At 33.2% G+C, this 9,286-nt stretch overlaps 1 pseudogene; it reads left to right on the forward strand.

The window, feature by feature from the left end:
• Positions 1–7,209: 7,209 nt before the first annotated feature.
• Positions 7,210–7,766, forward strand: LOC123841475 (NADH dehydrogenase [ubiquinone] 1 alpha subcomplex subunit 5-like; annotated as a pseudogene).
• The last annotated feature ends 1,520 nt before the right edge of the window (positions 7,767–9,286 follow it).

A 9,286-nucleotide genomic window follows, 5' to 3' on the forward strand; every position in this document is an offset into this window, starting at 1 on the left:
TCTCTCTCTGTCTGAAATAAATCTTTAAAAGGAGAGAGAAGAATGTGAGTTCAGGAAAAGAAATTTAAGAGGTAGTCTGAAGCCAAATCATGGAGTTTCTATGTTGAGTTAATGAGTTTGAACTTCATCAGGAGAGATGAGTGATAAAATTATATTTGCATGCTAGAAAGATTACTTTGATAGAACTATGAAGAATACATTGAGGTAGTCAGGAAGGGACTGAAGAATTGTAAGCTGTAAGCAATGAGTGCTGGAAATAAAGCAGTGGCAGAATTAAGGAAAGAGGAGGCAGATTTTTTAAATTAATGAAGTTTTGAAAATAACAGCACTTGGTTTCCAGTTAGCAAAAGAGTGCAAGTTAAAGAACACAATCTACTAGACTCTAGATTTCTGGCTTGGGAAATTTGATGGATTAATGGATTCACTAGGTAATCTAAACACCAAAAGTGTTTGCAAGGAAAATGACTCTTAAATTTTTAAAGTATCATATCCTAAAATGACAGTATTTTTCCTAGAATATCAATGTTACTATTTCTTAAGATCTTTTGACATGATTTCAATTTGAGCCCAAGGTTTCTGCTTCCATTGCTCCATTTCTTTCCATGTTTCAATATGCTTTAGACCTTACTTTCTTGTTTTCTTCCAATTTTCCCCCTTTTCTATGATACTTCAGGAGTTGGGAGAAACTTTTGACAAATCATATCTCCTTGGGTATTAGTTATCTATTACAGTGAGACAAATTATGCTGCAACCCAAAGCTTACATAACAATGGACATTTATTATGTTATATAGCTTCTCTGAGTTCGGAATTTGGGAGCAGCTTAGCTAAGTGGCCTGGCTTGGCATTTCTCATAAGGTTGCTTTCAAAATGTTTGCCAGAGCTGCAGTCATCAGAGGACTAATCAGGGCTGGAGGGTCTACTTCCAAGATGGCTCATTCACATGGCTATTGGCAGGAGGTCTCAGTTCCTTGCCACGTGAATCTCTCCATAGGGCTTCTTGACATGTTGTCCTTGTTACATGGGCAGTTGGCTTCCCCCAGAGCAAGAGAATGAGCATGGAGGAAGCTATAATGCCTTTTATAACCCAATCTTGGAAGTCACATACAATTAATTCTACCACACTCTACTCTTTAGAAGCGAATCACTACATCCAGTCCACAATCAAGGGGAAGGGAGATAATGTACTTTCGTTAATAATAATGTATCAATATTGGCTCAGAGATAATAACAAATGGCCCAACACCAATGCAAGATGTTAAATAGGGGGGAACTTGGACAAAGGGGAGAGGTGATGGGGAAAGTCACTGTACTTTTTGCTCAATTTTTTGTAAACCTAATACTATCTTAAAGTCTAATAATTTTTAAAAAGAAAATTAGAGACATTGGATGAAATGGACAATTCAATTTTGTATAGCAAGTGAACAAATATCAAATATAGGGGAAGGAAAGAAGGAAAAAAGAAAGGGAGGGGATGGATTATGGTTACCTTTTTAAAATTGTAAAAATGTGTTCCTCTTCACTAATTGGTGCACCATCAACACTAAACTGTGATAATTATATATCTATTTATATATTTGACCAAAATTTAATTTTATAAGACACTCTGAGGTCTAAAGGAGATTCTAAGTACACCAGAGGATATTTTCATGATTCACTGCCTTGAGTAGCTTTCTATCTCCCACCACTTCATAATAAAAGAGAATCATACAACTTGGTAGTTAAGAAGGCTCTGGATTCAGGCTAAACGAATTTAAACCTGGTTCCATCATTTAATTAACTGTGCGGTGTCAGGTAATTAGTCCTAGGCACATAATAAGCTTTTAGTGATAACTAGTACAAGAGTTTTGCCTTTAAATCCTCAATATTAACTAGATTTAATAAAAGGATCTAGTTTAAATTTCTTAGCTATATCTTTCCTAGGATATTTCTAACAGAATTCTTTTCATCAATATTGTTCCCATTTAGAAAACCCCTCTATACTTCACATTGAAACCTTCCATTTCATATTTCTCAGGTTCTCTATAAAAGTAGTTTAGTTTTTAATCTCTATTATCTTACTTCCTTACAAAACAGAAATTTTTTTCTTAGTTTGGCCAACACAGGGACAAGTTCAGTGCAGCAGGATCTGCATAAGCAAAGCCATTGATCCCAAACCCATAAACGTTGCACCATGAAGCTACCTAAATGGTAACCTCAGCAAAACCATCCCCCAGAGAGGCTGTGGAAAATTAAATTAAGATCGTATTTTGGGGAATACTAATTTCAGAACACTGATACCTGCAATCACATACATTACATGCAAAGCTTCCCTTCTCTGATGAAGTACTGAGCTCATCCCCCTGAGAAGCTTGGCTATGAGAAGCAACACACATTCCCAACATGAGGTCTTTCTATTTCAATTTTCCAGTTGTAGCCACCTTGAATCCACAAATTTCAGTGATGGTTATTAATAGCATGACCAACCTTGCTTTCATTAACTTATCTAATGTATCTTTGAGAAAGCTTAAATGATTGAGCCAAAAAGGGAGGAAATACATTCTGTCTGGTGACACTTAAGATTCTAGGTCTAAAGACAAGGATTTATTTTATTATTTTATTTTATTTTATTTTATTTTATTTTATTTTATATACAAGGTACTGAAAACCCAGGAGCTATTAATTGATAATGTCTCTGTCACACATAAACCTAATTTACTTCTATTAACTAGTTTCACTAATAACATAAATCACAGACCGTTTATTCCTTCATCTGAAATATGATTGATTAGATTTCCATCTCTGCATGACATTTTTAAATACCAGATATGCATCTTACTTTTCTGGAGCACTCAAAATAGCTTAATAATTCTCTGCAAACTGAGTTGCCAAAGCTACACTGGAATTTTGATGTTTCCATTAATAAAAGATACACGCCTGCAGGAGGTACAGATTTATGATCTCAGGATCCAGAGTTTAGGGGCAAAGGGAAAATGGCTTGCATCTGTACAATGATTAAATGTATGTTCAGAAAGAGGAGCTCGAAAGTGTCTATACAGATCTAACAAGACCTATTTGGACCTGGGGCTTGCCCCTGCAGGGTGTTTTTTGATAGCTCTATCTATGTCAGACACTGAGGCTCTATTCGTTCTCACTTGTCAATATGCCATGGTAGCTTCAGAGCTGGAAACAGGGAGATGGTGAGCTACATGAAGAGAAACCTGAATGTCAGGGAGCCATTACACCAAATCCATACATAGCCTAACCAGAATGCAATGTCAGGGAAAACAAAAAACCAAACCAAAACAAAAAGCACACACACAAATCAAATGTCAGAAAAAAAATTTTAAATGTTACCAATCAAGCCTAAAAATAGACTCTATACTAGTAAGGAACTGAAACTTCTCAAAGAAAAATAGAAGTAAACATACTTAATAATCAAATATGAGTCCTGTGCATTTGCCTCCTGGGTAGGGTAGGAGACAGAACACCATGAAAACATAGACCTCAATATGAATAGAATCTGGAGATACTGTATCTCCATGAAGGTTTATTGTGCTTTTGAGAGTCATTGAACAAAAACCTGTCAATTCATACAATTTAGTCTTTAATTGTTTTAATCAATACAATTTTTATTGTGCCTTTTCTGTACATAAGGCACTATACTAGATATAAAGGAAAAACAATCAGTTGAGTACTGAGCTTCTTTTTTTGTGAATTAAAGTGGCTTTACTTTTGTTCTTATAAAAACAAATACTAATTATAAATATCTAGAAAAAATATGCCCAAAAACCATATTTAATATCTAGAAATAACCACTATCGACATTGTGGGATATATTATTCTAGCCTATCAAATTATATATATATTCACACATACATATATATATATATGTGTATATATATGAAAACATTATATATGTGTCTCTACATAAACATATATAGTATATGTAATATACTTATAATTTATATGTAATATTTATGCACAACACACACATCGACACATGCACACACACAAACATAGAACATGAGTTTGCTAGGGCTACCCTAATAAAATATAACTGGGTGACTTAAACAATGGAAATTTATTTTCTCTAAGTTCTGGAGACTAGAAGTCAAAGAGTAAGGTGTAGGCCGGTCTGTGTTTTTCTGAGTTCCCTCCTTTGGCTTGCAAATGCCTGCCTTCTCATTGTGTCCTCACGTGTCCTCTTCTGTGTATGTCTGCACCCTTGTGTTGCTTTGTCTGTTCAAATTCCCTCTTCTTATAAGAATATCAGTCAGATTTGATCACCCTAATAGCCTCATTTTAATGTAATAATCTCTTTTAAGGTTCTATCCCCAAATATATTCACATTCTGAGGTTCTGCGGGTTAGAACTTCAAAATATGAATTTTGAGGGGATAGAGTTCAGCCTATAACATACATACATATATATATATATATATATATATATACCTACAGAGAGAGGAGGGAGATTTCTATTTTCATATAAAAATGAGACCACATTAGGCACCCTAATTTATAATGTGCTTGTTCCTCTCTCTCCATTGATATATTTTTATCATATTCAATTAGTATGACTATGTAATAGATCATTGTATAACTTTAAGGTAATTTATTTACTAAGTTGCTATTACTCAACACTTAGATTATTTATGATTACTTAATATATATATATATATAAATTATCTATCTAAACTCTATAATAAACCTACTATCATTTGGAATTTTGAGGGTATTATTCCTTAGAAGAAATGACTAAAAATGGAATTGCTGGATTAAAGGGTATGCACATGATACTTTTTTTAAATAGCTCTTTAGAAAGTTTTTATTAACTGACAAAAGAAGTTTGGTTACTTTCCAACACCCTGATTATACTATTAGTATTTTAGTATTTTAGTCTTTGAAAATATGATAGATGGAAAATACTATTTTGGTTTTGTTTTATTTGCATTTCTTTGCTTGCTATTGAATCCAAACATCTTTTTATCATTTATTGTCCATTTTAATTTATTAATTTTAATTCCATGCTATGTCTTTTGCTCAATATTCCATTAAGATGTTCTTTTTTTACTTATCAACTTGAAAAAAATGTTTACATATCAGAATTGGTCATTTGCGTATAGACATCAGAATTTTTTTTCAGATTTGTGGTTTGCTTTCTAGTACCATTTATAGTGGTTTTCTGCCATTCTGAAATTTTTGTTTTATCTCCTTCTGTTTTTATTTAAGGCTTTTGTTGTTATGGTTTTTGCCAATTTATGAACATTTCCCTTTGGTTTTACAGTTGGCCATGACCTCACAGGATAATTGTTCATATATTCACCAATTTGCATCAAGTATTTTATGGATTTTTTGGCAGTTTTTAAATTAGTTACAGTTGAAGTATGCCATAACAATGAAATATTGCCCATAAAATATGGTTAGCTTGTTTTGTAATACCATTAAATAAATAGTTCACTTTTTACTTAATGGTTTGATGGGCTATAATATTATGGCTTAAAATATAGTATTTTAATACCATAATACTTATGGCTTGATGGGTCATATACTATATTTTTATCTATACTTGTCTTAATTTAAGATTATGGTCTGGTTCTAGTCTAATATAATTTTTTAAGATTTATTTATTTATTTTAGAGAGAGAGCATACACGTGAGGAGGGTTGGGACAGAGGGGGAGAATCTTCAAGCAGACTCCTCGTTAAGTGCAGAGCCCAATGTGGGGCTTGATTTCACGACCCGGGAAATCATGACCTGAGCTCAAACCAAGAGTCAAACATTCAACTGACTCAAACACCCAGGTGCTCGTAGTCTAATCTACTTCTAGAAAAATGCTATTTATTTGTTATACCTTCATAATATGTTTTAATATGTGATAGGACAAATTATTATGTTTTTTCAAAAATTTCCTAACCATATTCTTTCATATTTATTCTTCAAGATTAAGTATGATTTTATCAAAAATTAAACTATACCAGGAGTTTTGTATTAGAATTATATCTATAGATTAATTTTTAAAGATTTATACATTTAAATTATTTATTCATACCATACAGGAAAATAGCATGTCACTTCTTTTATTCAGCTCTTATTCTATGACATTCAGTGTAGTTTCATAATTACATATGTCTTATATGTCTTTTATTAAGCTTATTCTTAAGTAATTTAAAGATTATTTGCTATTGCGAATATAATGTTTATTTTTCTATTGTATTTTCTAACTGGTATACAGGAAAGCTATTATGTTTTGGTATATTTACTAAATAAGTGGCCACCTATTTAAATTTTTATTAGTTCAAATGATTTTGCAATTGATTATCTTATGTTTTCTATAATACCAAAAAAAAAAAAAATAGTAACTAATGGTAGGTTCATTCCAATGTGAATGGATTCTTATTTCTTTTTATTCTCTTTTTATACTTGTTAGGACTTTCAAAGCATTGTTCATTGTAGAAGTGAAAGCAGGCATTGGTATTTTGTTCTTGCTATTAACAGAACATCCTGGAGTGTACCCTCCAGTCAGCATATTGCTCTTGGTTCAGATAAAACATCTTATTACATAACTATATCTAGTTACCATGGATTTGGTCTTTTAACAAATTTCATAAGAATGGATGCTGTGGAATATTATGCAGCCATCAAAAGGAATGAGATCTTGCCATTTCCAACCACGTGGATGGAACTGGAGGGTATTATGTTGAGTGAAATAAGTCAAACAGAGAAAGACATGTATCATATGATCTCACTGATATGAGGAATTCTTAATCGCAGGAAACAAACTGAGTGTTGTTGGAGTGGGGGGGGTGGGAGGGATGGGGTGACTGGGTGATGGACACTGGGGAGGGTGTGTGCTCTGGTAAGCGCTGTGAATTGTGCAAGACTGTTGAATCTCAGATCTGTACCTCTGAAACAAATAATGCAATATATGTTAAGGAAAAAAAAAGAAGAAGGTAGCGGGAGGGGAAGAATGAAGCGGGGGAAATCAGGGGGGTAGATGAACCATGAGAGACGATGGACTCTGAAAAACAAACTGAGGGTTCTAGAGGGGAGGGGGGTGGGAGGATGGGTTAGCCTGGTGGTGGGTATTGAGGAGGGCACATTCTGCATGGAGCACTGGGTGTTATGCACAAACAATGAATCATGGAACACTTCATCTAAAACTAATGATGTAAAGTATGGGGATTAACATAAGAATAAAAAAAAAAAAAGAATGGATGCTGAATGGATGTCATGGTGGATTTGCTGAAGAAGACCACTGGCCTTGTGGGATTGGTTATATGTGAAAGTCCACACGAGAGGCTAAGAATATTGTACACAAAGATTCTTGATATTCTTGAGCAAATTCCTAAAAATGCAGTATATAGAAAGTATACAGAACAGATTAGAAATGAGAAGCTAAGTATAGTTAAAGCAGAACCAGATATTAAGAAATTAGAAGACCGGGTGGCTCAGTTGGTTAAGCGACTGCCTTTGGCTCAGGTCATGATCCTGGAGTCCCGGAATCGAGTCCCGCATCGGGCTCCCTGCTCGGCAGGGAGTCTGCTTCTCCCTCTGATCCTCCCCCCTCTCATGCTCTCTCTATCTCATTCTCTCTCAAATGAATAAATAAAATCTTTAAAAAAAAAAAAAAGAAAGAAATTAGAAGACCAAGTTCAGGGTGGCTACCTAGAAGAGGTGCTTCTTCAGGCTGAAATGAACTAGGTCTGGCAAGAAAAATGATACCGTGGAAACCATGGAAGCCTTTAGCGGAGGAGCCTCCTGCCAACCAATGGAAATGGCCAATATAATTATCGTTAAATGTCTAGTGTGTTGATGGGAAACTAATGTATTTAAATGATTGCTGAATTATAACTAATGTTTGTTTTTTAATTAGTTACACAGCCATGTATTTTTCTCACTAATATGAGGAATCACATTACTATATTTGCCAGTGTTTAACAAGCCTCACATTCTTGGGCTAAGTAAAATCTATTATGTATAATCTTCTTTTTTCTCCTGTTATTTTTAATGTAATATTTGATACATGTAAAAGAACTTAAGCAATATATGTGTAAATTGAACATGCTAATGATTTTTTTAGAAATGTTTTATCTATATGCATCTGTATTCATATGGGAATATATAGTGTTCTTTTCTATGCTATCTTAGTGATGTTTAGAAGTATCAAGCCTCAGGAAATTGAAAAGCTTTCAATATTATCCTAATATCATAGAATTTATCTGTTCCTTGAATGCTTGACAGAGCTCATTTTTAAAACCAAATGTTTGGGAATAAATTCTTTTGTGACTTGTCTCATTCTTTATATTTTTTACTCTACTGAGCAGTGCTTTACTTTATTTGTTTTGTTTGGGGGTTTCCTTTTTAACTCTTATTGCTTCACTTTTAGTGATTTATATTTCATACATACCACACACACACACACACACAAATACATTTATATTTCATACACACACACACACACACAAATACATTAGCCCAAAATTTAAATTAATGTTTGCTTTTTATTAATGTTGCCTATGTAGTCTAATTCGTAATGTCAGAACATGAATTTTCATTTGGCTTTCTTGTTAGATTTTCTAGCTCTGGAGTTCAGCTATCAATTCTATTAAAGTCCCCCTTTTAACTTATTAATTTTTCTGTATTTATTTTTTTTAATCCTTTTTAAGTTAACAAATTATTCTCTCTTGGTTCTGGAGTTGATTCTTAATAGTGAGACCCTTTATTCAAGCAAATTGTTACCAAAAACTTCAATTCAAGAGAAAAAAAAGGCAGGGATGTGCTGGTATAAACAAAATGGAGACCTAGAATCACACAGACAATAGAGACTGATAACAAAGTAACGATTATAGTATACTGTTTTCATTGCTATGAATTTTTAAATGGCATGAATTGTTGGTTTTTGTTCTCTCATTAAACGAATAAATATGCATCTAAAGGGTGTTTAAAAAATTATTTTCCAAAGGAAAATGTATTTTAATCTTCAGTTGTGAATTTACAGCTCTGTGGCAATGGTCGCAGACTGCAGTTCTGATTAGGTTTGTCTGTGTGAGGTTGCTTTGTGGCTTGTGAAAATAGTAGTTTTGTATGTTTCAAACTATGCATTGGGGAATGTATTCATGTTTTCCTTATTACCAATTTTTGTAAATATATCTAAATATTTAAAAATAATGTGTTTTCTTTGTGAAATAGATTATCTGTATGTTTATTAAATTAATTTAATTAACTATATTATTCAGATCCTGTACTACAGTGGTTTTTCAACTTCTGGCTACAAACTCCTGCTTATATCAAATTATACAGTGTCTAT

The sequence above is a fragment of the Mirounga angustirostris genome, unplaced genomic scaffold (assembly GCF_029215605.1).
Source record: "Mirounga angustirostris isolate CCGP_5_RB_7025 unplaced genomic scaffold, mMirAng1.0.hap1 SCAF_5, whole genome shotgun sequence".
Taxonomy (NCBI): Eukaryota; Metazoa; Chordata; class Mammalia; order Carnivora; family Phocidae; genus Mirounga; species Mirounga angustirostris.